This window comes from Neopelma chrysocephalum, unplaced genomic scaffold (genome assembly GCF_003984885.1).
Source record: "Neopelma chrysocephalum unplaced genomic scaffold, ASM398488v2 Primary Assembly neopelma1_69, whole genome shotgun sequence".
NCBI lineage: Eukaryota > Metazoa > Chordata > Aves > Passeriformes > Pipridae > Neopelma > Neopelma chrysocephalum.
In genome coordinates, this window is record NW_020897729.1 from 6880927 (window position 1) to 6906077 (window position 25151).

Here is a 25151-nt window from a genome sequence, read left to right on the forward strand (position 1 = left end):
TACAGCTAAAGCTAACATGCTGACACATCTCTGATCTATAAAGTCTGCAGTAATGGCAGCAGTAAAGTGTTGTGCCATAGATGGGGAATTTTTCTCTCACGTGAAATAGAAATAGGATATAGCACTGACTATATTTACTGTTGTAAAAAAATTTCAAATAAAATTTCCCAAAAGCTTAGAATATAACACCATTAAATGTCTACAAAGATTTACTCTTTCCATCTGACTTCGTGTGTAGCTCCTATTATTCAGCTCCTTGTCCTCTTTTCATTTTCTACCACTCTCTGTGAGAAAGAGACTTATTTGTTACAGCAACCAGTCTCGGGTCTCCCTGTGGTCATGTCCTGGTCACGCTGATCACAACTCCAGTGACCAGAGGGTTTCCTAACCCAGCAATGGGGTCTCATGGTGGCTATATCAGGGTCCCACTTCTCCACCAAAATAACCCATCATTGGGAAACCAGCTGAAGAAACAAAAGCTCCATCCCACAATGCCTATTTTACACAGGTTTGAGGATGTCAAAATATTCAGTCTATCTGTAAGGTTTCTCCTAACTAAATTGTCATTTTCTCCTCATGAATATTTCTAACACTATGTGCCTACACAACACTTTACTGCTTTCAAGTACTTTTTTGGAAACTGGGGGACGGGGTTGGGAAGGCAGAAGTTAAAGAATGATTTTAAGTTCAAATATTGAACTTAAAAGCTTCTGACAAGATGGAATTAAATAAAGTTATAAAATACAACATAAATGTATTCCCCTCATTAAATTCCCAGAACCAGTTCAACAAGTGGGCTAATGGCATCTCTAGGCAGGATGTGATTAAGAAGATTTAGAAAACATAACTTTAAATTGTCATTTAAGTTCTTTGCTTGGTTGAAGGAATATGAGTCACTTGAAGTACAATATTTGTAAAGTGTCCTTGACTGTTTTTATGATTCTACAGTCACATGTTGCTCATTTCCAAGCATTATATTCTCCCTTAATATGGTGCAAAAGACCTAACCAAGCATCAACAGAAGGTAAGAGGCTACCCAAAGGCAGCACTAAAACTGATTGTGCAGAAAACATTGTGAGGACAAAACAGAAGAATTCAACAAATGGGGTAAAGAGAACTCCAATTGCTTTTCTTTTAATGGCATCATCTTTTATTTGCAGCCTGGACCTTTACATGGCCTGATAACCGTGAGGATATTTACAGTAGAGACACTGTGCCCCATGGTTTCACACAGTTGGTGGTCCTTCACACCACCTTTTGTTTTCCAGTGACAAGTGGCATATAGAGTGGGTGCACAGGCAAACTTGAACATGGTACTAAGTAGCCAACTAGCCACAAACAGTTATGAAAACAGTCTGTTGGAAACCATGTAGGGTCTTCAGAGGCAGATGGAAACCTGGAGGTGAGTCACCAAGAAGTCAACAAGATTTCCCCTTGTAACTGTGATAATTAAATAGTCATTCAGGGGACTGTAATGTCATCATTTCCATTAAAACTACAGGATGTGCCCTCAATATGCAATAAGTGATGAAGTTTTCCCATCAGCTTCTTTTTTTTTTTTTTTGCATCCCCTAATTCCCTCCCTCCCATACAAACTCCTGTGCAACAACTGGGCAGCAGGGCAGGCATCCCCCTCTGAGGGCTTACATGCCTTCCTAATGCAGAGCTCAGAATCAGGCCTACAGTAATGCAAATATGTTTTTAGAACAGCCTTTATTCATCAGTCTGGATCTACTTTTTACCATTACCCTTTTATACTTGGATATATATGGATGTCTGGGGCTAATCAGAAATTATATTATTTACTGGATCAGATTGATAACTGCCCATCCTTTATTAAAAGAAATCCACAAAGGTTTCTACTGAATCTCTGGCAAAATGCTGTCTTTTCATTATTTGCTTTCAAAGAATGTCTGTCTCTTTTTGCCCTTCTTTTTTTCACTATTTAATTTTTAAATAGTTTCTTTTCATATGATTAAAAAACCATAATAAATATGACATCACACAAATAATTCAGAGCTAGCCAAGGATCTGTAATACAGCTCTACATCTCTATTAGAAAGGAATGTATATTTGCTTTTAATAAAGAAAGGCAAGCCAATCCATTACGAACAGAGACCACATCTAAGCCTCTGCTTTCTTCTCTTTTCCCCAGACTCCATTTGAACAATTAGAGTGGTTTATGCTTGTGTGAATGCCAGTGGATATTAAATATGCAAACTGATAAAAAATAAAACCACCACCATTACCATGTTCAAATCCTCCATTCACTTGCAAATCAATTTATCTGCCTACAGCCCTGTCCCAGTCTTTAAATAACCCTCCTCAGCAGACTGCTCCACCTCCAGCCAAATAATCCAGAGCAAACCCACTTTGTTAAGGATGTTTAAGTATCAACAGCTAGGATATTATCTCCCTACCCTACTGTAGGAGAAGGGGTGAGATAACCAAAGCAGTGTCAGGACGACAGCTCTCCTTGCTTCTACACAACTTACTGCCTTAAACAGCCTGAACACTCTCTCATGGCTTTCATTGCTACTTCAGTTAATCACAAAACAGAGGTGTTCAGCCAAATCCTGCTTCCCAGCACACTTAGTATGATTATCCTCAGCCTCATTTTTCTTCCCACAGCCTGCATATGATTCACATGAAACGTACAGAATAAATGGGGTCTCTTTGTATGTATCTAAGGATCTCCTAATCATTTACTGCAAAACTGCTTTTGCAACATCACTGCAATCTGCAGCTGTAGTCTAAGAAAAACGGTGTCATTTATCAAAAGTAACTAAGAAGCAGTCTTCTTTAACCCTGCATCCTGCACCAGAAATACAGAGAGAGGGGAAAAAAAGAAAAAAGAAATAAACCTACCCAACCAGTATTTCTAAACATGGCTACTTAGCTTTTGGCTCCCAATCTGCAAATCTCATTTCAAAGATGCAAAAGTGGGCTGCGTGTTACAGCTGTTGAGCCCACACAAGTCTCAGTGCAGTCAATGGGAATCAGTATCTTTGAAAACCAGGGCCCCGAATAACGGGCTGTATTTTTAAATGCTCATTTATACCATGCATGGGTCTCACTTGTGAGGTGCTTGCGATAAAGTACGTGCAATTTCATAAGTATCCTTTGCTTCAACTAAGCCAGCACAGAAAAAAAGTAGAAGAAAATGTCCCGAAGCTCACAGTGTTGCTCTTTCACCAATAACAATAGTCTGTAGATGCACCAAAAATGCTGCTACTGTAAAAAAAAAACCAAACAAAAAACCCCCCAACCTTGGTCTTAAGGGAGCATGAAAAGGTTATTGTGAGCATCGCCACAAATACATGGTTTCAGATGTGATTTGACTCTGTGAATTTACCAGTATGGTCTGGTCCCACTAAGGCACTGGATAAATCCAAATATTACCACTGTGGATGGCAATGTTGGGAAAAAAATATTTCCTAAGACAATTTCTTACACTTATGCTGGAGAAAAAAAAATCTGCTTCATTTCAAATTCACAGAACATCTAAAGGTGCTAAAAACATTCACTTTGATATTTATAGCTTCTATAAGACATATTTCCATTTTATACTAGTGAATTTTTTATGCCATAGTTGTTAGAGCTAAAACAAACTGGCCTTCCAGAAAGCAAACCCAGTGTCAAACTAAAATGATATTCCTTCAAAAGGTCAGCAAATTTGCAAAAGGAAATAGCCAGTCCAGATTGTGTCACCTGCAGCAGCAAGAACACAACACTTTAATCAAGCTCTGGTTTGTTTTATTTAAACAATTATTTTAATGTAATTGCTCTGAAGCCATATGCATCCTTAAAATGATTCCAGATAACATCCTTTCCCCCGATTCCAAGGTAACTTTCTGGCTTTAATTATAAGTCAATTAATATTAAGTAATTTGACTGATTAATTTTAATTAAACCTGTTGAAAATTGATTTTCCTGTAGCAAGTAAAGATGATGCTCTAGTGCGATCGTCAGGAAGGGAGGATGGGGGGGGTGCGCAGGGAAGGGGGGGGGAGCAGAAGAACCAGCCCTCAGCACCCAAGCCGAGAAAGAAGATGTCTGGAGAAATAAAAAAAAAATAAAAAAAAAAAACAGAAATCCCCCCCCAGGCCCGGCAGCTGCGGGAGGCACCGGGGGCTGCGGGGCGCCCGCGGAGCTCCGCACCCGGCCCGCGGCGGGCGGCGGCCCCGGGGCGGCGGGGGAGGAAAAGTTCGCTCGGGCGGCGGCGGCGGGAGCGGGGGGGTGTGTGCGTGTGTGTGTGTGCGAATCTCCCCGCAAACACCCCCCGCGCCCCCTCCCCCGCAGCGGTTCCTGCCGCCTCGCATCCCCCCGAGGAGGCACCGCTCGGGGATCGCCGCCGCAGCCGCGCATCCCCCGCGCAGCCCCGCACCCGCATCGCCCTGCCCGCGGACACGCACACACGGACACACACGGCTCGGAAAGCCAGCCCTGCAAAGCGCCCCCCGGGCTCAGCCCCGCAGCCACCCTGCCCTGCCCGGGGCCCCCGAGCCCGGCCCGGCCGCCCCCCTCCATCCCGGCCGTCCCTCTCCTCTCCGCTCCATCCCGGCCGCCCTTCTGCATCCCGGCCCGGCCGCCCCCATCCCTCCTCTCCATCCCGGCGCGGGCTCGCCCCGCACGCCGGGAGCATCAAAGTATTTACCAGTTCACGGCCGCTTTCCCGCAATCGCAGCTGAAGCTGTAATCCGCTGGATTCGCCTCCTCCGGCTCTCCCAGCCGCTGGGAGCGGGAGGGCTTCCAGTAGTGCCCCGGACACTTCCAAATTATACCGATTTTTATATATTTTTCTCCCCTTTCCTGGGATCGGGGCGCGGGGAGGGGGGGCTGGAAATCCCCATCCGGAATCCAGCCTCATCCGTGCCGAGCCACCTCCATGTAAATCCGACCATCAGGCAGGCAATGGAAATGATCAAACGCTACTTCTCTCCGTCTGCAGGCAGATAATCCCACTAATCCAATAGATCTCCCCCGATCCGAAATTGCCCTCCAGATGAATCCCTTTCCGCTCGGTGTCCGGCGGGTGATCGCGGAGCAGCGACGGTGCCCCGAGGGGCGCGGGGAGGTGCGGAGTGGGGTGCGGGGTGGTGGTGGTGGGGGGGAGTGTTAATCTTTTTTGGCTCCTGGATGCACGGCTCGCTCAAACCGCCCAGATCCCTTGCTTTTTCCCCTATTACACGTTTCCACTCCAAATTGCTGCTGGATGAAAAATGGTACAAAGATACCCCCAGCGGCGGCGCGGCGAACAGCGCGGGCAGCCCCGGCCCCGCACCGCACCGCCCCGCACCCGGCCCCGCACCGCCCCGGGCGGACCTGCCTCCGGGGGGGACCCTCCCGCAGCGGCTCGGCCCGACAGCGGGGCGGGGGAGCCCCTCCGGTGGCTGCCGGAAGCTCGGAGGACACGCACCCCTGTGTGCACAGGGATGCACAGCGGTGCCAACTGCGGGATGGAGACGCTGCTCGCACCTGCCTGCGGGTGGGCTGCCGCCTCTTGCTAAATTATACCTGAATTATATAACTTTTGTGTATATAGTTCATGTAGATAGATACAATTTATACTCCGATATGTCACACGGGTATAATCTGGTAAGAAACAATGATCTTGCTTAGACTGTCACTGTCTGCATATAAGATATAAGGGACTTCTTTTGTTTCCCCTGGTTGCTTCTTGGAATATTTTACTTATTTTTCACTGCTTACTTTCTATTTTTAATTGAGGAAAAAAGTATTCTATGACCCCAGCCTTCATGCTTTCTAGGATCACAGTAGAGAATGAAAGTTAACAACTAAGGGAGTGTGGGGAGAAAGGAAGGCCAGATCAGAAAGGAAAGGAGAATAGTCCTTTGAATGTTGAAAGGTCTATTCATTTTTAAGAACAGCCACAATCACACACTAAAACATCCTGAGTTAAAGCCTCTTGTAGAGAGTTCATTAACATCTGTTATTTTAGGAGAGACTTCCCTTCACATTGTGTTTAAAATCTGTATTTTGCTCTGTTAACATCCACCTTGGTTTAAAATATTGACACTAAGCAAGCACAGCATACCCACTCATGTTTCCAAGCATACAGCCCCAGGCAGGGTCTGGAGGTGCCTGATAATTTGATAAGCTTTTACACCCTCACCTGAGAGCACATCCCAGCGGAGCTAAGGTCAGTCCCAGCCACACTGGGCTATTTATGTCTCTGTGTCCCACTGAGGATCTACATCTAAATGTCCATGGCAGGAGTGACAGGACACAGCAGCAGTTTATCCTGTGGCATTCCCGTCTACCGGAATAATCATGTTCTGGGCACATTCTTCGCCTGGTAAGTATCAATAATTGTTATAGTCCATGATCAACTATCAAAGTCAAGCATCCTTCAGTGCTCTGAAATTTAACTCTTTCGTGGCCACCAAAAGTGTACAGCTCTCAGATATGGGAGGGAAAGGCAGAACATACTCTGCTGAGAGAGCAATCCTATGCATGTTGTTATGTTAGACTCAAGGGAACACTATGTGAAAAAAAAAAGGTTTCAAAACTAGAAAGAAAATGTGCATATGAATATCAATCAGTTGCCACCAGCCACAGATCAGCCAACAGCCTAAAAACTATCACCAAAGAGGCAATACCAGGTGAGATATTCTGCCATTCTTCATCCGCACAAAGCCCTGGAGTAGCTTTGTCTTTGGGTTGGTTTTCGCACTGAAAAGTAAGAAATAATGGTGATATAAAATAACTGCACCCTCATTGTCACTGGATGAGCCGTTGGAATCCAGGCGTGTAAAGTTTTCCTTTCGCTCCTTGAAGGAGGATGTGTCTATCTACCTTCCCCAGGTTCCCTGAGCCATCATGTGCACATCTCATTGGAGTGCTCTGAGTATCATTTAAGCACATTGTCCCCAACTAATTATGGGAAAAAATCTGCCCATTTATCCCTTTGCCATATGTTTTGTGGGTGGCGGGAGCTGATAATTTCGATCCAATTTGCTACAATTCCACCTTTGACTATCAAGCCTCCACATGGTCCTAACCCATCTTCACTTACGCAGAAATGGCACAAAGTTGTTGTTTGAGCAGCTTAAGTTTTTCTTTAACTCCCTCTCACAGCAGTGATGTGTGACATCAATTAATTCATAGCATCACTTTTGCTCTGGTCTGTCACCAAGGTTGGGATCCCTTTCCAGAACTTTTCTGCTGTCTTTCCCTCTGCTTCCCTCCTCCATGCTTCAAACATTTCTCCTTGCTTCTTCCCTCCAGGGACCTCAATATCACAACAGCCCTCCTCTCACCCAAAATATTGCTGGAGAAAAAGGAATACTGGCTTGTGGAGGGCAACAAGATTTGCCCTGATTTCTTCAGCTCCAGAAAGTTATGCAGGTCTAGGAAGGGATATAGGGTTGGGGAAATGAAGTACAGGACTAATCTCTCTATACTGATGTGATAGTAATAGCTGAGCCTGAACATAAATATGGTAATAATGCTGCCTAAAGCCTGACACTACTGTATTAGCAGTGCAGTTTGACACTGATTCAGTCTACATCCAGTATGTCCTTGCTTTAAAGACCTAAGTGGCCTATACACACGTTTATTTATACATAGATACGTATTTATATACATATATACACATATAGTGTTGAAACTAGATGATCTTTAAGGTCCCTTCCCGCCCAAACCATTTTTCATTCTATGATATATATCCATATACATATGTGTAAGAAGTGTTTGGACTCATTTGAAAGAAGGGGAGAAGAGCTCGTAATAGATTAGAGCTTTGTTAAGTATGTTTCAACGTGCTGCATGTCAAGAAATTATAATCTAAGGAGCGTGAAACTGCTTTATAGGATGGCAGTATTTAATATTTAGTTTGGCTGAGTGGTGGTAGGGTTGTGTTATCTACATTTACTAAAAGAATGGAAAGAGAGATTAACTTCTAAGGACTGAAAATCCATGAAAATTTCAAAGGCCAGCATTCTGCAATATTCTAAAATTCAACACTGCTCCATTTTCCTTGTTTTAAGAACATGAAGCCCTTCATACAGCCCTCATGTAAGCACCTAACTTCTAAAAAGAGCAAAACATACAATCAAAAGCTAAAAAGAAGAAAGAAGCTCCCAACTAGTAATCCAAGCTAAAATGCATATTGAGGCAAATAAAGATTGCATCTGAAACATCAATGGTAGGAAAGGTTTGGATGTGACACAAGTTTCATGAGCTATTGCAATATGTAACTGAAGATAGTCATGTTTTTCTTTCAAGTATAAATTTTATCAGGCTGTGCTTCTCGAGAAAAAAAAGATTAACCTTTCTAATAGGTAGAAAAGGTGGATCTGTTTACATACACAAGATTCTAAATATTCATTAATTTATTTGTCTCATGATAGCTCATTAAATTGTTTCTTGCAATAACTTTGTTAAATATTTTCTTTGATTTCATGGAACTTAAGATTACTCTTCTCAGTGCATTTATATTCTTAAGATTGCCCCTGATTGCCAGAACTTTAATGAAATTATAATGCCTGTCTATGAGCTGCTGTAGTTAGCTGTAACTGCTGAGTTATTGTCATTCATTTGGTTTAACCTTGCCAAGAAGAGCCACTTAAAGGGGTCGTCCCTCGACAGAGTGTGGCCATGAAACCTCTTCACAAAGCTACAGGGCTGACAGTCTCTCAGTCACTTCAAACAAGGTTATTATTTGCTTTCTTTAGTATTGTTCTTTTATTCTTAAACAACTGCGTTTTAAAAAATATGCTTGTATGGCAAAGAACTCACTCAGGAATGGTCAGACTTTCACATGTCAAGAGTCAAGAAAATAAGGAGCACATAGTCTTAGGGTTCTAATTTTATCTTGCCTTCACTCTCTCCCACAGAAGTTCCCAAGCTTGTACTCATATTCCAAATGGCCTCACCACCATCTCTGCTGCACTTCAGTGGTCAGGGTCACTGGGTTTCTTCCTCCCTGCCTGTGATGGGAGTCGTACATTTTGTCATCTGGTAGGATTTGTATTCTGACATCATACAGGTTGTCCTGGGTGACATTCGCTTTTTATCATTAGCACCTTGTACTGGAATATTTAATTGGCTGTGTTGTATCTCTGCACTGTAGATTTATTTTGCATTTTCATTTAATTAACAGCCATGACCAATGGCCTGATGGATGGCAAAGCATTCTGTGAAGTAGAATCCTAGTGGATTAAAAGCTTTGCTGGAAAGTTTCAAACACCCATTCAGCCTGAACTTCTCAAAGGCAATTTTCTATAAAATACCATGTTTCCAAAACACAATGCTCAAGGATATGGGAAGAGGAAGCAAACAGGACCCAAGGATAACACAAACCCTGTTCCTACAGACTCACCCAAGAGTAGGATCACTGGATGCTCAGATGAGCACAGTCTGCCCATGGTTATTCTGAGATTCAGGTTCTTTTGGGTGCTGTTAAAAGACTGATATTGATAAAAAAAGCCATTGCCAGTGTTCTTACTGGAACTTAATCAGTAGATTACAACACATTACAACACTGTGCTTGCCAGGGAACTCTGAATTAATTATAAAATCCATTTCCTTGTTTATGTGGCTGGGAATACATTTAGTCCAGAAGAGTTTTATGACTTTGTTCCTTCCCAAAATTTCAGTTATTATTTGGAATCATAATCCAGCAGTGCCTTGGTCTGTGGTGACCCAATACAGGAAACTATGGGGCCAGGGTTTGGGTTTCAAGTTATGAAAAGCATTTACACAAAGGGTATTCTGTTCACACTGTGTAAGAGCCAACCTATTTCTAGGTTTTTAATTAGTTTAAACCTAGAGTTGAGAGGAGTACATACCATATACTACCTCTGACGTACCAAATTTGAAATCACACAGGGACATTCCCTGCGGGAGCTGGGCTCTGAGTCACTATTACATGCAGATTACATTCTTTTAGATCCAGTAAGCAAATGACAGAGAACTATGGGCCAACTTCATCTCTGATGTGATGAAATGGAAGTTAGAGGAACCTCATCAGAGAGTTTTGTTTTCTAATACCTAACCTCAGCAGAAAAATGAACATGTAGCCTGGATTGTTAGCATTTGCAAGTGAAAACAGTAAATTGTTTTCCACATGCTTTTACTGAAGAATACCATTTCCTTTTTCACCAGTCAGTTTCCATAAGCAAGGAGAGCTTGAACTTCTGTGAATTAAGACTTGCTGGAACCTTGACACTCTCTCAGTACTGACAGAACATTTTAAGTCCTTATTTAAATCAGTCAATAATAAGATGATTGTGAAATACATCATGATTTTACTACCAGCTTCTCTTGGCATCTGTTTCCCTCCAGTTATGATTGCTCTGATAACTTGGTGACCGATATAATTAGCCTGGCTGTCATTATGGCTACTGGCCAAAAGAGCCAAAAATGTTTCTTGAATTTTCTTTTCAGACGCACCAAATAACACAATCCATTAATTAAAACTCAGACAGTCCCAGTTAATTCCTGACAACTGAAAGAGATGCAATTTGAAAACACTCTTAAAAAGCAGTAAATCACTTCCAACCTGGTTTATGTGAGCTGCCTTCGAAAGAGGCTGGAGTGAGCTGGGGATTGGGTACTGGGCTGGGGTCAGGGCAGAGCCTTGATCTGGCTTTGCCAGTGACCGTGTGGAGACCTTGAGCAAATCATTTTATCCTTCTGATCTTTAACTCTACCTAATCCATTTTGATTTTTTTATCACCGAGGCAAAGGCAACCTTCCCATACCAAGGAGAAGGAGGAAGCCATCTAGGGATTCCCGGGCTGGGGAGGAGAGGGAGGTCAAGAGGCAGAGCTGAGGCAGCTCAGCGCTGCTGCCTCTGCCAGCCCCAGCTGTTTGGCACCGACCCGGGCAGTCACTTGCAGGTGCAGCAGAGGGTCTGTGTTGCTACAGGCCATTGATAGACCTCTGAAAGAGGCCAGGCACCCGAGAGAGTTGTGTGGGACAAACTGGTTTTGTGGAACAGTCGATGTAACGTGTTCGTGAAATTCTGTTATAATAAGCAATAGGAAATAACGAACCGACAGAAAAACGTTTTATAAAAGACACGTTTCTGTGTTTTGCAGGCATTAATCAGCCTCAATAGTGATGGGAAATCCAGGAGATGGTATCAATATGAAAATGCCATTGTACAAACAGTAACACATTTGCTTGCTTATCTTAGCAAGTCTTAAAGCTTGTCATGTCTGGAAATCTGATTCACTGCACAATGACAAACGACACAAAATTGACATGTACAGGCAAGAACATACAGGGAAAGCAGAGAGTACAGAAATTCCCAAGAATTTCTAAAGCAGAGACACCTGAGGAGCTCCTTAACTGAGGGACCCAGAGAAACATCATTTTTAACAAGCGGTGAGAGGGGCATTATTCCTTCTGAAAATACAATTACTTTTAAGAAAGAAAACTGAAGGCAAAGCAAATCACTTGTGACTTCTGAAAATCTCACTGTAGTATAACTGAGCTGTTATTTATAGCCCAAAAATATTATTCCTGCAAAATCTGGTTGTTCTAATGATTTAATAGCAGAGTAGCAACAATAAAATTCTTCATTCCAGCTGTGTAATGGTTGCATGTTAGGTTATGTGCCTTTGTGTCTCTGGCTGCACATAGACACGTGATAGTACCAGATCTACAGTAGCTGCATGGCAAGGCACCCTGGAAAACTGGAGACACAAAGAGCTGCTCTGCTCTGTGCAAAATATCTGCAGATACCTCTGTCTGCTCTGACAGTAACAACCTCAGGAAGCCTTAGATGGCATCTGTGTAGGCAGACAAGGAAAAAAAGTAAAACAAGAGAAAAAATGGCAATAGAGCAACTGCAGCATCCTAGAAGCCTATTATTTAATTGATGTCATAACCCAGGAGAATATATGATCCTCTATCCACTACGGTCGAGTCACCGTGTGCAGTCTACATGGACTTTGAAATTGCAGTTGTTTTTTGTACTAGATCAGCTAGAACCATCTGAAAGTACAAATACTTTCTAATACCTATCTGTGGCTAAAATGAATCCCACACCCAGAAAGACATGACTTCGAATTTCAATTTTCAAACTTCCAGAAGGTCTTGGTTGCAGAACACTACTTTTTTTTTTTTTTCACCCACATCTGGCATTTGCAGAACTTAACAAACAATGTCTCTGGCATTCACAATAAGCACAATACAGCTTAATCTCCTTCTGTGTGGCAAACTTTGGCATTCCCTTGCTGTAGAAATTGAGCACAGTTGTTCTCAACAAATAGTTTCTCAGGCAAGATGAAAGAATTCATTAGTTTTCTATTTCTCAGACCTTTCCCTTACTTTACTATTTCAGACAAATAGGACACCCAAATTTCCTATTTCTTTTAATAATGACGCTATAAAATTTTTGCTGGCAAATGTTATTATTCCAGGCTGAGAAATTTATTCCTATAGCTGACAAAAAAAAAAATCATCCATCCCCCTCCGAGATCTGTGGATCAGCCAGTAGAGGGTGCAGGCAGTGTGGCTGCAATCCCCACAAGCCTGAGCTGGCCACTGCTGCTGCTTCAGCTTGTTTCTAAGGTGGGCGAAAATAATAAAGCACCTGATGTTATGTTAGGGATCAGTTCAATACTAAATAATGTGTACAAATTGCAAGGCATCTGTTTTTCTCAGCTTCCCGTTTTCTTTGTTCACAGCTGTTCTCCGTGTTTATAGTGATGCTGGGCTTGTGTTGCACATGTGAAATTCAGAGACTGCGAGAAAGGCTTGAAATCTCACACTGCAAACCTAAGAGACATGGCTGTATGATATTTTCATAATCATGGGATTAAAAAGGGTTCCTTTCCTAACAATAAAAGTTTATTTCTATTTATATCTTCAGGCCTTTATTTGAGATTCAATCAAACAAAGTTTCACCGAAACAAACCAAAAGTATTTCCCTGACACTGGGAATATTACCTTTGAGAGCTGATGTCAACTAGAGAGGGGCTAAGAGGAATTTGTTTGCAAAGGGAATGTTGCAGCAGCCCTTGTTAAAGGGGAAATTATCTCAAGGCAGTATTTGCCTCCTTCCACAGTCACCTGTGGGTCACACGTGTGATGGGCACTGCTGCTGAGCAGTCACAGCTCCACAGCACTTCACAGCCTGTTCTGTACATATTTTACAGTGAGTCTGGCACAGATGTGAATCAGACAATATCTGCAGGAGCACACAAATACATCTGCTACAGTCCAGTGTTTCACATCTGCAATTCTACTTGTAGTGCCTGGTCCACCCAACTGTCTTGGAGTCTGGTAAGGCCAAAATAAAACACTGAGATTTAGGGAGGATTTAGGCTGTGGGAAAATAAGCCCAGTGTTTCAAACTCTGTTGGAGTCAGTTCAGCACCGACAGAATAAATGAAAACACAAAGTTGAGCTTGGCAACACTGGATTGTAGAGGTGAGCAACTATCAAAGAGTGATCACAGTGTAATAATCACAAGATACTGAGCATGAAAGGGCTTGTGACAGGTGAAAATGAACACATTTACACCAGATGGAGCTACAATTTGAGTCTAAAATGAAGGATATACTTTTTTTTTCAGCAAATATTTGTTGATCTAAAGACCAAAACAACAGTTCTTGTTTCTTTAGCATGTGCTAAATAACTGACAACCTCTTTCAGCATTGCCTTGGGCTTACTTGGAGGTTTCATTTCAAAGATTAGACAAGATAAAGCACCTTGCATTAGCGCACCTATCTGACAAGATGACATCTCACAATGGTTTGATAAAAAATGATGGTAAATTTTACAGGTCAATAATCTCTGCCTAGTATGACTAAAATCAGTGTTGTCCACTCCTTTTCTGCAGAGCTATCTGCAGTGGAAACAACTAGCAACATCTCAAATGAAATGTCTCAAATCTCAGCACAGTCCCTGCAGCCATCTAGTTCATCAAAGTAAGAAACAAGCTGAGGAGAGCTCATGTTCAATGATGCTCTGAGGGAAAATGACTGTCTGGCATCAGCACTGGAAGTAGGATGTGGCTGACTGATGATTTAGGATTGGTTTTTTTGAAAATACTGGGTAAATTGAGTAATTTGAACCAATCATGGAATATATCGTGCAACACAACACTCTTCTACCCTGCAGTCTCCCTTCTGGGAAATCTGGAGTGGTGGGGAGTACATTTATCAAGAAAATAATGACCCCAAACAGACTCCTTGAAGCCTAAGGTGTTTTTTTTATAAGAGTACGCTAGGGAACTAATTAGGAGGAAATAGCTCCTCAATGTCCTGAGTGAACTCCCACTGAGAAAATAAACAATTTACTGATTCACACAACTCCAGATATCCAAAGATAGTCATCTTTATGACGTTTTTCCAAATATGAACAGAGAATGGCATGCAGAGGCAGTGTTTGATCATGAAAAAAAGGTATATATTCAAGGCCACACACTTATCATTACTGAATTTTTTATCTTTGGATTTGGAATTAGGATATACTTAAGAGGTGTGTGGTACTGTATATTATTCAAAAATTAATTTTAAAAGGTGAGGTTACTATCTGCCTACTTTTATAGGCTTTATCTAATTTCTTTGTTCTTCTATGTTCCATACATTCTTTGGGAAAAAGGAGGCACAGGAGTTTTGGGTGTGGACATTTGCTGGCTTTCAGGCAACAAATGTTTTAGAATCAGCTTTCAAAACACTCAGTTTTGCAAATATTGAATCTTCTGGACCTTCTCCCCAGATTAGAACATCAAGTATTTTGATCAAGAAAGGAAAAAAGTCTTAAGAATGGAAAACAACAACAGTGCATGTATTCAAAATGTACAGACCCCCAGGAGTAACTTGGAGTATCAGAGGGAGGTCTGACAAGAACTAAGGGCAGCACATTAATATTTAGACCAAGCATCAGCAGAAATGTCCTGTCAGTGTGATGTGTGGAATTATCCTAAGGGAAGTAACTAAAGCTTGTTGCTGACAACCACTGCTTTTCAAGATTTCAAGTTGGCAGCTCTGTTTCTATACCAAACATTCACATCAGCCCTTTCATTTTATGATAAACAGAAGAAAAATTTATATAATTGATATAATCAGCATTAGACCTCTATGAGATAGCTTTGTGTTTTGAGAGGCTGAAATGGAAAGCTTGATCTGGATGGAAGAAGTGAGCATGGACCTGTTGGAGTAAGTCCAGAGGAAGACACAAAGATGCTCCAAGGGCTGGAACACCTCTGCCATGAAGACAGGCTGGGAGAGCTGAGGATGTTCAGCCTGGAGAAGAGAAGTCTCCAGGGAGACCTTAAAGCCCCATCCAGTAGCTAAAGGAATGACAAGAGAGAAGGAGAGGGACTTTGGACAGGGGCATGGAGTGATAGGACAAGGGGGAATTGCCTTTAACTGACAGAGGGAAGGTTTAGATTGGATATGAGGAAGAAATTCTTTACTAAGAGGGTGGTGGGGCACTGGCACAGGTTACACAAAGGCAGCCAAGGCCAGGTTGGATGGGGCTTTGAGCAACCTGGTCTAGTGGAAGGTTTCCCTGCCCATGACAAGGGTGGAACAGGATGATCTGTAAGGTCCCTTCCAACTCGAACCATTCTATGACTCCATGACTCATTTTGAATTTTATTCAAACCACAGCACCTTGGAAGCATCCTGATTATGTTTCTATGACTTATGTTAGGATCTTATACGAACAGCTCAGAAACACCCTGAATATTTGGAAGGAGCTGCAAGAAAGTACTGCTGAAGAAAAATCTAATAATGTGACAGGGCGCAAAGCTAAATCACTTGCTGTTTTCATTCCTGGGTATTTACTGCTTGAGACCCCTGGTGGCCTAGTGGTTAGCATGCAGGACTCTCACTGCTGCAACCCGGGTTCGATTCCTCGGTCTCCCGGGCAGATGGAACCCGTTAGCCCTGTGAGGCCATCCATCTATGAGAAGGTCACTCTAAACAAACCTACGTCCTGAGGACCTCACTGCCATTGTCCAAGCGTGCTTGGCCCCGGCAGATGAACCTTAGGATTAAAGGGTGGGCTCAGTTCAGCGCAGGCTGTGTCTCACCTAAAAAAATCCATTGCGCAGGCTGGAAAGGTAAAAGACCTTTCCCCAGATCTTCGTTCGCGAAGACTGGCCATTATTTACTGCTGGACTCCCATTCTTTTAGGATTCTGAGGATATTTCTCATGGCCAATGGAGAGAGAAAAAAGGGGTTTTGAGATAGTGATAAAGACTGAACACACTGGTGCCATACTAAGTAACCCACACGTTCAGTCACATACAGTACCCTTTCTCTGTGGTTCAGTTCCCTCATGCTTTCCACACGCTCTCTTTAAAAGGGCTTGTCAACACAAATTGTCTTTCAAGTAAAAGAAGCAATTGCTTAATATAATTTGATAATCAGCATTTGCTAGAGAAATGTGTTAAATTCCAGCTGCTCAATTCCACTCCATTGCGTGCTCACGGTTTTCCTTTCTTTTTCTCCTGCCCATTTCCCAACACACCCTCTCTGCTTATTGTCTATCCTGGTTAGGCTGCCAGAAGTTGTGGACAGGACCTATTCTACAGTTTGCATTTTACATTTTCTGGAGCTTGTGAAAGAAGCATCCAAAGAGTTTCATACTGGGCATCTCTATCCCTGAAACTTTCAAATGCTCTTTGTACTTTTATATAACTGTGGTTAAAATCTGACATGAACAACTTCCTCATGGAATCTCCTCAGATCCCTGTGGTCTGCACAGTTATGGCTCACAATCTAAAGCTCACAGTATTACTTTCACTTCTGGTACTTCAGGCATTTGTTTTAAAAAACATGGTGTCACTCAAATGCACATAAATATGGATTTGCTCATTAGCAATGTTCCTGCTGTAACTACAGCTAGAGCACCTTAGGGAATAAAATGCTTAATTCTAAGCATTTGGGAGGGACAGATTCACAGTTGTGTTGCCTGAACTTTCTGAAAACAAAACAGTCATTTGGTATGTAGTGGTCAAGACACAAAATAAATACTGGGAATACAATACCAGAAGAAAATCTGATGCTCAGAAATCCATAAACTGCCAGTGGACTAAACAGTAAGGTTTTACTGTCCCCTTTTTCTCACAGTTTACCCTAAAGCTGCAACTATCACGTGCAAAGCAAGAAGTAGTGGTTGCCTCTATCTCAGTTGGTGTTTGACTGTGCTTCCACAAGTTGGAAGAGAATTTTATGATAATTATTAAACAGGATTGTTTAAACAGTATTGTTTGAACAGTATTAATAAATTTTAAGGAAAAAAGTAATCTGTAACTTTTTAATGCATTAATGCAACAAAATTATTAAGTAGGACACCAGAGACAGAAAAAGAAAAAAAAAAGAAAATCTTATCCACATATTCTAGGTTATATTACATGCCATCATGATATCACGATCTAGAAAGGATTATCTCTGGTACAAGTCAGCACAAGTAGTTACTGTTGTGTTTAAAAAAACTTGGGCACAATATTCACCTTACAGTGCCTTGGTATATTAAGACAACAATGTGAAATGAGGCAAGCAATCATTTGTCTCATGTCCTCTTTGTGTTTGGGGCCCCTGAATAAAATTGTGGGTGACAAATATTTGAGATCTATAAAATGTTGTTCATCATATCAATGTTAGCATAATTGTATCTGATTTATAAAAGAATTTTCTTAGAAGGAATATTTAGAGAGTTCATTCTGACCAGATGTCACCTAAAGGAAGATTTATATATTATAAGGTTTATGCCATTGTATATTGGTGAAACATGATTGCATACAACTTCCAATTTCATCCTCCTTTTTGGGCAGTTCTCAGGAAAAGCATCCAAACCAGCAGTCATTTATCTTTGATTTAAGCACAATTTGATGCCTACTTAATATACACACAAGTAATAATTCAAGACAGCACAAAATGTGCATTTGACAGGCTTCCAAAAGACACCAATGCATTTTAACAGTTTTGCATTTACAGGCATAAATTCACGGGTGACTCTCACACTGGATGACTTGAGAAATTCTTTGCACTAATATCTTCCATACAGAGTATTCATCTGCTCAGTATTTTAGTTGCATGTTCTTCATGCATTATTTCCTGCAATGCTTATGGGATTGTGTTATTCAGAGACCCTGTTACTATTTTCCCATACAACACCATCACCACTTGATACACCAAGAAAATGGTGATTTGCAGGAGTCTTCCACTGAACAGATTGTAATGACTGTAACAGTCTACAGAAACTCTCTATAAAATATGACTGACATAACTATGCCCTAGAGAGCAATGGTTAAATAATAACATACATACATAATGTCATTGTTATATTGATTTACACAGACGTGATATCACCTACGCTTTATGTCAAAGAAAAAAGACAGCTGTTAATAAAAGGAAAAATTAGTCACATAACTTATGCAATCAAGAAAAAAATTTAAACCAATGTTAAACAACATGTATACACTATTCTCCCTCTCACACCTGCATTCTGAAACATTCTCAAAGCAAGCATTTTATAAATAAAAGAGCAAACCAGCTCCCAGATCAAACTTCTTGTTATTCACAGCAGGTTTGATTTGACTTGGCCAGAAAAAAGATTTCTCTAAACAAATCCCTCTAAATAAAACATCTTTCCCCTCAAGCCCATCAGCTCATCATTAGTGCTTTAGGAAGTTGTGCACCATTAGCAGTGAAGGGTAGATTCAAGATATGCATGAACTTGGTACTGAAGGAGGATTCAAACTTAGCCTTCACTGGAAATTTTTGAAGGTACATAGCTTTACCAGCTGCAAATAAAACAGGCTGCAACACACTCCTATACTATGAGCTGGTATACACAGACCTTGCTATATTTGTAATAAAGGTCTTGAGTGAAAAAAAAAGCCACACAAAATCAGGTTAAAGGCACTCTGACCAGCCATTATTGCAATCAACATATGTTTCTCAAACTGTTTTTGACTTAAATAAAATTGAGGCCAGAGGACAGCTGGAGGCCTAATGAAAGAAACACGTCTACTGAGACAAGATCAGATTTGGGAGTTTTTTTCCTGTTAAAAATACAGATCGTGTTTCCAATGATTCATAGCCCAACCTTCTCTCTTTCAGCTCTGTAGTGATGAAACGACCAGATAGAAAATAGACTCTTGCCCAGATTAAACCCCAATGTCTTTACTGATTCCTTACCCCATCTACAACACAGGTCTTTAAATAAGATACTTGGATCAAAGGATAGAAGATGAAAATATTAAGGGAAATATAATGGAAGATATAAAACCTTATCCTCATCTAGATTTAATATTTGGTTGTTCCAATGATATAATTGTATAAGGCAAGCAAAATGGGATGAAGACAGCAGAATGGTAAACTCAGAGGAAGAACTTACAAGCAGGATTGTTCTGCACTCCTTTTTTATGGAAGATGTAAATAATTTAAAACTTGTGTACCAAACTTACACCTCATTTTCTACTGTAAGTTATTATGTTCACAAGATAGTTTTATATGCTGTATCAATTTTTAAATAGACTAAGTTCCTCAGATTATGCAACATACCAAAAATAAGACACTGGCTTCATGAAAGCCAGTGGTCTTAATGCAGTAAAATCTAATATTAGTTGAAACAGGCAGATAAAATGAAACCTACCAGCCAAATAACGCATTTAGTTCAAATGTACCAAAAGAAGCAAAGTATTTACATATTTACAATCTTTGGATACTATATCTTAATACATAAGTATTTAGTATATCCAAAATATTGAATAAAATATGGCAGCCCACAAGAAAATAAATAAGTCCAAGTCAGTGACAAAAGGCAACAATTGCCTGCTCCTGGCAGTGTGATGATTGGAATGATCTCAGCTAACTGCTAAAAACACACAGTGAATCAGGAAGTGGAGAACTTCACATATGAACAAAACTACTGTTAGGCTTTATGACAGAAATCTGAAAATATTTCACACTATCTGAATTCCAGAGTGACTTTAGAGGTCAGGCACAGTTATCCTTCTGCAGCGTTTCCCAAGGATGGGGATCACGTGCATTTGGGAAGTGAAGATGCACCATTGACTGCATCAAGTGTGTTGGATGGGCAGAACCCTCCTGTCCCTGACAAACCAGACATTCAGGCCAAGACAGAATAAATATTCCCTCTCTTCTAGTTTTAAATCCACTTAGGAAGGCAGCATGGATGGTGATATAGCCATGAAAGGGCATATAAATACTTCAGCACAGCTTCCACTCAGAACCCACAGGACTTCATTTTAATAGTTAAACAAGTACAAAAAACAGCTGATATTCTCCTTTGAAAGCTGCTGTGTGCCATTGACAGCTGAGGTGATTTACAGGAGCCACCAGAAACTTCAGCCTGTTCTGCTCAACAGTTCATTTTTATTCAAGAAAGCAAAGTAAAATGGGTTGCACATTAGGCTCTCCTGCTGTCTTAAATCATGAAATAATTGTGTTGAAATTCATCACGACCTTGTGTTGCGCTTCTCTAAATATCTCAGAATTATTTTTCCAAAGTAAACCAAATCAAAACAACCTATGCTTCCAAATAAAAAGCTCCTAATATTGATAACAAGCTTTCCCTTTCCATTAACAGCCAGAACATTACCACTCCCAGTCTGGTAATGCCTGCAAATTAACACATCCAGCAACACTTAAGCAAGTGGAGACTTGACAGAAATTCCCATCAAGCCCTCCTTGCTAGGTAAAGAGAAGACCTTCAAAACAAATTTGATTGGTGATACATTTCACAGGTCGAGAGGGGCTTCATATTGTGCCCTAATGTATTACTTCAGTACATCATTTATATGCTTCTCCTCTAGCATCAGTCACCACTAATGACCTAGGCCTTTCTCATCTTTCACACAGCACTCATCAGAACTGACTCCCTTCAACATTTTTTTCCCTTTTTGACCAAGGTAGCGATTGCCATCTGAAGTCATTATCATCAAAACATGACAGCTACAGAGCTAGCAGTAGAAAAGCAAGATTAGATTCCCAAAAGCAGAATTTTTGTCCTCATCTTTGGTTTCAGCGGGGAGCTGAGCGATGCTGTTTCCAGATTGCAGAGGTCCTCACCTCTCAGGCTGTGCTTCTGGTGTAGTAAGCAGCTGCTGCTCTGAAGCTCCACCAGTATAATTGGCTTGCAGCTATCTTTTCCTTTCAATCCAAAATGCAAGAAAACTTCTTTTTAACAGTATTCCATGTGCAAACCCATCAGTGCTTTACTCCAGAGAAGTATAAATGGCTTGTGCTCCTACTAACAGAGATCTTTGCAGGAGAGGAATAGAGAGGCTTAGATAGGTCTCTCCTTCTTCCTTCCAGGGCAGGAAGACCAGCAGACTATGCCTTTCCAGGAGTGCTTTTGCATCTTCCATGGGATGTCTCCCTAAAAGGGAAACCTCTCCCTAACTCCTCTTCTATTTCTTCCAAGCCTTTCCCTGGTACAGGCTACAGTTTTATCATTAAAAGTCTACTGGAATTGTACAAAACTGAGAGGAGATCTTCCTAAGTTCTTACTTCAGTCTTCCCAAAGGAGGACACAGCTATTCTTCAGCAATATTTGCCAAGCAAAATGTACTTTGTATTGCCAGTATCTGTCCTATGCTTCAATCCAAAGAGTAATGCCACCATTCTGGTACAACTGACATAATACAGAATAGCTGGTCATTATAAATCACAATGTCCTAATGAAGGATAAAAAGAAAAGGAACATTTATGAGGCACACATATTTCACAGCACATTTACACTGGCATTTTTCAAGAGCTGAAAAGGTATATGGATAGAGGGTGAGAAAGGAGAAGTGAAATAAAGAACTGTGTGATATACTCACAGCATGTCTGTTCTGAGCACAGACAAATTTCTGAAAACTTTTTAAAGGTCATGGTTACTCAAATTTACACTGAAAACTTGAGGGTTTTTCCCTTTGCCTCGTTGATCTTAATGTGTTTTTCTCCTTTGTGATTTCATGCCATGCCAAAGCTAGTTACTAACTTTCTTAGCCTTGTTGTTACTATTCAGGAAGTATTATATTTATGATGCATTATATTACTGTAATAATTAATAACAATTTACTTCAGATTTTCAATTAGTGTGATCGCTGACAGGAAATAAAGTGCAGAACACAACAAAATAATAATATTAATAATAGAAATATCAGCAAGAGATGTAGCTGTCTGTGTACATTACAAGGAAGTGGCACCTATTTTAGGAGAACTTGCTGGTTTTTAGTGACATTTAATCAGCATTATAGGAAACCTCCTATGAGCATGTGAACTTTGATGTCTGAAGAACTTTTATTGCCATGTAATTGTTTTATTTCATTTTTCCTGTGCCATTCTGAAGGCTTAATTTTCACTAGTACTCCACATAAAATTCAATAATCAAGATCCTTAATTTTACCAGCCCCTGAAAGGCCACTTAAACCATCAGTCTCACCACAACTTTCCTGGGAGTCCCATGGAAGGGAGCTTTGGCAACTGACGGTCTAGGGGCAAGCACTAAATAAAATAGGGAAATAAATACACTGTGTTTCCCAGAAAAGGGAATCAGTATCACTGCTCACAGTATCACTGAGCCCTTGCAAGGCATGTTGTGCTCCTCCAGAGCTGCACTGTAGCATCTCTCTTTCATAAGGAAATGCAGCAGCAGGCATGCTGACCCTGCTGTTAAACCACCCCTGGCAGCCTCAGACAGCTTTTCCTTCCTCTGGGAAAGGCAAAAGCAACAGGCACATCCCCACAAACCCCCGCATGGAATAAATCTGCCTGCTTGACCTTCATACCTTTAACAGACAGGAAACCTCCACATCAGTCACCACAACGAGAGAAAGATGCCATGCAGCACTTAATGCTCTTTTCTAAGCTTCAAACATCTTATTTCTCTTTTCTTCCCCTTCCCCCAGCTTTTTTTTTTTTTTTTCTGTTGTTGTTGTGCTAGGAATGGCTCACACTTACTGCTGGTGAAAGATGAGCAGATTAATGACAGGACCATAAAATAAAACTCCACTTAAAGTCAGAGTAACTGTAGCAGCAAGTACCAGGATCTTCAGAAAACTTAAATGAGTCTGCCAAAATGGTTACATATGTAGCAGGACCTGAGAGTAAATCCAGGTCTATAGTCCTAAAGAGTAAGCGTAATCACTATTTTATCTCCATTTAAGTGATACATTAGGACAGAGGGAACACCACTGTGTTCCTTGCTGCACAAACAGATATTTAACAGTGGTAGCATTTTATGCAAACTACCTATTAAGTTACGAAGAAAGCACAAAAAACCATAGCAAAGTAATTAAATAATGGACATGGTCTGGATTTTATTAAAAGCTTTCCAAACCATAAAAACAATGCCAAAAGATAGAATAAATTCAGTATTGTTTGAATGGACTCTTGAAGTCCCGTACTCTAATCCACTCTTTATTACTCATCCACAAAACATCTAGCAATTTTTATTACAAGTCCCATCCATTACAGTATTAAACTTAAATTTGATATACACTGCAAGGTCGTGATCCCGCTGGTGATGAAAAGCTGTGTCTAGTACAGCTTGCTTCATTTAAGGCTTAGATCTCCTGACCTACTAAAAAAATGAGCCTCACAAAAGGCGCACTTGGATGTCAGAAGGAGTAGACTCGGCATCCAAGTGGAAAGTTTACTTAGTATCTCCAAATGCTTTAATTGCACGCCAGACCCAATTTCTGAAGCCCTTCTGATGTTAGTGTTCTGGAAGAAAACCCCTCTGGTTATCTGATGTCAAAGCTGAAATTAGTCCTTTGGATCAAATAACAACAACAAATAACTATTTAAGCCAAGCTCCATGTGCATCATACCTGCCGCTGGCTACAGTAAGTCCGTAATCTTTGGAATCACTTCAGTTTTACTCAATATTTGCTAAGTTAAGTTGTACTTTAGACTTCGTAGTGCAGCATTAGCAAATGTAATAACATGAATAATGCTATTTTGCAATTGGTAAATAGCACGTTCTGGGCTGAACACATACTAAGAATGAGGTCAGAGTGACGCAGTCCAGCATGTGCCATTATTAAATTATAGAGGACCTGATATTTTTAACATTTGGAAACAAGTAGGTCCTTACATAGAAAAAACACATGGTTCTTTAAACATTTTCATATCTTTATCTCACTCCTTGTTGCTTCATTATTTTCTTTCCTCCCATCTTACTACTTTTTTAGCATCTGAAATTGAGTGATTGCTTCATCTCTGAAGCAGTGTGATACCTTAAATTGTTTACATTTTGATTCTGGAGAAAGCAGCCAGGATTTGTCAAACAAACAACACAAGGCATGTGTTCTTGATGTATTAGGTCAATTAATACTAATTGTACCACTCCTGTTATCTCACTGGCCTTGTCTTTTTCCACATACTATCCAGATAAGGACTTCTGTGAGATAGCAAATCAAGACCAGTTACATCACCCACCTGAAGGTAGAAAATTGCACAAAACCTGTCTACTTATTGCTTAGCAACAGCATAGTGTTGCCTTAGTATTCTGATTTGCCAAAGCAGTTCTTTTTCACAGAATCATAGAACTGTTTAGGTTGGAAAGCACCTCCCAGATTATCGAGTCCAACATTCCCCCAGCACTAAGCCATGTCCCCAAGTGCCACATCTACACAGCTTTTAAATACCTGCAGAGATGAGGACTCCACTACTCCAGCAGCCTGTTCCAGTGCTTGCAAACCCATTCAGTGAAGTTCTCCCTCATATCCTATCTAAACACACACACACACCCACCATCATCAATTGAGGCCGTTTCCTCTCACTCTGTCACTTGTTCCCTGGGAGAAGGCACCGACCCCCACATGGCTGCAACCTCCTTTCAGGTAGTTATAGAGGCAATAAATAACAAAATAATAACAAATAAATAAAATAATATCAAATAAATAACAAAACTCTCTGAGATATTTCCCTTTCCTGTCTTCACAGGAAGATGACCTTTTTTTCCTTTTTCCACCCCCTACTCTCCTCATGGAGGTGTTGGATTGGGCTAATAAAAAATCCTTCTACCGTCTGCAAAACTCATGAGATGGAACTTGTTCTACCTTCATATTTAAGGACATATTTACTGTTAGCTACACAATTTTCCCCTCTCTGGTATGAAGAATTACTTTCAAGTCAGCGTCCTGCAGCAAAGTACCTGATTATAAACATTCGTCAGGAATAAGGGTTCCTAAT

The 25151-nt window shown here is 40.9% G+C and overlaps 1 protein-coding gene across 7 annotated transcripts in view; it reads right to left on the reverse strand.

The window, feature by feature from the left end:
- NLGN1 (neuroligin 1) overlaps positions 1-25151 on the reverse strand; it is a 386277-nt gene that overhangs the window by 311273 nt on the left and 49853 nt on the right. For 6 of the 7 annotated variants that reach the window (XM_027685601.1, XM_027685600.1, XM_027685599.1 and 3 more), the window contains exon 1: positions 4658-5193. The exons of the other annotated variant lie outside the window; for it this stretch is intronic. The gene's annotated coding sequence lies outside the window, so the exon portion shown is untranslated. Of the gene's footprint in view, positions 1-4657; positions 5194-25151 lie in introns of those variants that run through there. 7 annotated transcript variants of the gene reach the window in all.